General features: G+C 35.1%; 1 long non-coding RNA gene across 2 annotated transcripts; it reads right to left on the reverse strand.

The window, feature by feature from the left end:
* Window positions 1-793: 793 nt before the first annotated feature.
* On the reverse strand, window positions 794-2,758 carry LOC112467128. 2 transcript variants are annotated; one of them, XR_003042218.1, is made up of 4 exons: window positions 2,463-2,758; window positions 1,666-2,272; window positions 1,414-1,582; window positions 794-1,085 (listed from the first exon to the last, which is right to left on the reverse strand). It is a non-coding gene; the product is annotated as an uncharacterized LOC112467128 (long non-coding RNA). The 2 variants fall into 2 exon arrangements; XR_003042217.1 differs by having other exon boundaries at window positions 1,414-2,272.
* Window positions 2,759-4,202: the final 1,444 nt, after the last annotated feature.

A 4,202-nucleotide genomic window follows, 5' to 3' on the forward strand; every position in this document is an offset into this window, starting at 1 on the left:
ATTATTGAATATTATTTTGCATATTGTATTCTATATTATTATGTTTTATTATTAATTACAACTGATTTATTTCCTCTGCTTCATGAGCATCCGAATCGGGCACTGACTCGTACGTTTTCATGTTACCGATGCTTTTCAAAACTTTATCAGGTAAAGTGTAATTATTACAGCAAACATCGAGCCTTTTGAGTCCGAATCTAATATGCAAAATATTATTCAATAATTGAAGCTTTATTTTATTTCGCAACTTAGTTTTAACCAAATTCATTTGACTAAATACTCGCTCAATATCGGCATTAGAGTGAGGAAGACATAGAATTTTAAAGGTTAAATCGACTAAGTTTTCAAAAGGATTTTGTCTACTAGCATCTCGATAATTTATTACTTCTATCAAAAATTTTTCTGTGTCTTGTCTTTCTTCCCATCTAGCAACATGTGTTAGTCAAGTTGACATCATGTAGACGTCAACCTGAGGTCAAGTAAGTCAGAGTCATTTTGACATCAATCAGTACCTCCATATTGACAAATTTTTGACGTCATTTGGATATCAAAATGACATCATCTTGACCTTTTTATAAAGGCGTGGGGCGTGCGAGCACGCTTCGATGCGTTGCGGCTACGATAAGGAGCATAGGGAACAAGTACTACGTTTACGCGAGTGTTACTTTTGTAGTAACTTACGATAATTCACTCGTTTAAGCGGAGTAAATTATCGTAAGTTATTACAAAATCCCGTTTACGCGAAGAAAAATCCCGTTTACGCGAAAGAATTATCGTAAGTTACTACAGAAGTAACGCTCGCGTAAACGTAGTAAAGGTGTAAAATATAATACAATGGTCTTTATGGACCATTTGGTTTATTATATTGTCCATATGCTTCTCTATGTATGTTTAATATAAAATAACACAAAAATAATCAAAAGAACTTCTTTTATGTAGAGGTACTTGCAGGTCTGCTCTTGTATTTAGTTCGGGCGAGAACGGTATTTGTTATACCAAGCGCTGTGCACTCGTATTTAGCTACCTTTTAATAGCAGCTTCAGCATCTAAGAGCTTACTCCCAAGGTATAACTTGAGAAGTGAACCTGAAGGAAGTATGATTGTATAAATACTGAGTTTCAATATATCTAGAATCCATAGAGAAAAATCGTACACGTAAAATAAGACATAAAATTGCAATAATTTTTCTCTAATGTAAAAAAGATAACAAAACTCTCCAATAAAGTAATACAGTAATACAGTAGTACTTTTTATTACACTCATACTAAAAAATATAGTCACTTTAATTTACTAAAACCTCTTTCAAAACATAAAAAGATTTGCAAGAACATGATTTACTTCGATTGTAATGATATTGTTATTACTTTAAAAAACAAAATTTGCAGGCATTACCAGAAATAATATAATACTCACAAAAGATTGCTTCCTTCAGTTTCGATTTATTAAAGCTAAGCTTGGTTTTATTAGTCTCATCCCAGCTCATTACTCTTAAGAGACGGTTTGACACACATTTCCTCATTAGCTTTCCTGCCGCTTTACCCTCCAACACACAGTCAGAAGCAACCGCGTGGAAGAAATCTGCCTGGAGAGCAAAAATTTAAACGTAATAGTTGTACTAGACTTGGACATATAGTTACAAGTACATTAATTTAAAGGATAACTTACTGTGCTGATGAGGTTGATTTCGGTTCTGCAAGAATTTTTCAAAGTTCTTGAAATCGTCCTCAGATTGAAGTGGCAGGGATGGAAAGTCTTTTGGTTTCTTGAGAGCAGCTTCCTCCGGGTATAGTTTCTTCATAATTCGTTGATTTTGTATCATTATAAAATCCAATTTACTGTTTAACTCATAAAGTAGCTCCACCTTGATTACTTCCACACTTGATGTCGAATACATTGGCTGAGATGAACAGGCTAAAACAATGTATTGCATATATTAGAAACAATATCATATAAAGATCTTAACAGCACAATTTGTCAATCCCTTCATCTTTCCTGCTCTGTTGTATTTTCCATACAAAAACTTCTGTCTCATGCTTATCACGAAGAGGAGAAATTAATGACAACAGTTTACAAATTAATAAAACACTTATACAAATTAAGAGAAAAGTTCAGTTCGTTTCTCATCAGTACATCACAGTATATCAACAGTATATAACACGTGGCAAAGATTCGTAGTGTAAAAATTTATAGAAATGTATGTAAACAAATAGCTTACATTTTTGTGGAGTATCAATCAGATGTGGCGATTTCTCATTATTGCTGCCGCCGTCATCTAATAGAGAAATCAAAATGTGCTGTTAGAATTAATAAATATGACCAGTAAGAGTCTAACTTACTGTATAAAGAGTGCACGACGTTATCTTGACACTTTAAAATTTGTTTTTAATTACTTGGTGTCAAGACACTGTCGAGTCTCTTGATTTCAGAGATCTTATGCAATAAAAACATCAGTATAAACTCACTGAAAAGAATCCTGGAAATTTTCTTCTTTGGCACACTCACACAGGAAGGAGAACCGTTTGATGGAGTTGTATGCGAAGCTTCAGTGCATCTGTCATCATCTATAATACAAGTTCTGTTTGAAGATGTTTTATCAGGGGTTTTCATTGAACTGAGTCTCTTGTCACATTTCATAGATGATGTAATTTGCTTCTCCTTTTGTCGTTCACTGGATGTAGTGGCAAGACTTGCCTTCGTTGATTTACCAAATGCAGAAGTACTCTTCTGTGTATACAAGGTACCAGAAACATCCTTTGAGGATGCCACTTATTTGTGGAGAAGGTAACACTCTGTCATCCTCAGAATCACTAGACTCCTGCGTGAAAGTCTTCTTCTTTTTTTTAACATTCAGCACAGGGCTCTCCGTGTCCTCTTTACTGTCACTATCATCAAAATGTTTCTTCTTCTTAACGTGCCGTTTGCCCCTTCCCTTTTCTCCATCCGTTATTTCCGAGTCCAAGGCTTGACCAGTGTCAGCCTTCTTCATAGCTGCCTTACGGGCTACATTGTACGTACCTGAGAAAAGATAGACAAAGCTTCAATTTATAATTATAATAAGAGTTGAACAGTGTAAAATATTGTCTACATAAAACTATGTATATAAATCATCTAAATAATTTATGTAGAAAACTTTTTCCTCTATCTTTATCTGAGGTAAGATTTTTTTATCTATCTAAATGTTATCGATCTAAAATGTTAGATTATTTTTATGGCGGTTATTTTGAACCGCGGATGCAATTTGTTTCTTACAATAGTAGTAGAGATCCATTCCCGAATAAAAGAAAAATGTTTTATTCTAAAGCCAAAAGTAATGAATTTCTACTTTTTACTTATAATTTTATAATTTCTACTTTTTACTTATAATTTTGTAATTTAGATAAATTATCCACATAATTTTTGCTGTTATCTATCTAATATTTCAAAACCAGATTACCTTTTTGTCAGATAAAACTTAAAAAAAAACCAATTTTGTTGAAATATTGAATTTAATTTTGGTTCAGTTTACCTATCTAGTTCGTTATATTGTTTTGGTTCGAACGAAGGTAGATCGCGCTCCCAAGCATTCCCTTCTCTGACGTATCAGTCAGTCTCCGTCTGAAATACACGCTGTACGCACGCATAAAGTCACGTCTCATAATTTACCCGAAAGATCCTTAAACCTCCAACAGGTTATGGGCCCAGACGGAAAGGGTAAAAATCAGCGAAAATAACGCGAGTCCGCGAGTGAAGTGAACACGCGTCAGAAATTATTTTTCGCAAATGCGTACCGAGAGTATCGGCAAACAGACAATAAAAGCTGACTCTAATGCGCATGAAGTTAGTGCGTGACCGTCACATGTGAGACTATTTCTCGAAGTGTACCGTGCAATTCAGAATACGATACAATGGCAAATCAGGCATCACTGGCGGCCCTTCAGATAGATAAATTGCAAGGGCGCAGCAATTTCAATTCATGGAAATTTGCGATGCAGGCATATCTAGAGTATGAAGACTTGTGGGGATGCGTGACTGGCGCAACGGAATATGTCGCCGACGCCAAGAAAATGACACGCGCAAGGTCCAAGATCATACTCTCAGTTGACCCAATAAATTACATACATATTCAAAATAGCACGACTCCCAAGCAAGCATGGGATAATCTCGAAGCTGCATTCGAGGATTCAGGGTTGACTCGGAGAGTTGGATTGCTCAGAACTTTAGTC

This window comes from Temnothorax curvispinosus, unplaced genomic scaffold (assembly GCF_003070985.1).
Source record: "Temnothorax curvispinosus isolate PA1 unplaced genomic scaffold, ASM307098v1 QBEX01016914.1, whole genome shotgun sequence".
NCBI classification, from domain to species: domain Eukaryota; kingdom Metazoa; phylum Arthropoda; class Insecta; order Hymenoptera; family Formicidae; genus Temnothorax; species Temnothorax curvispinosus.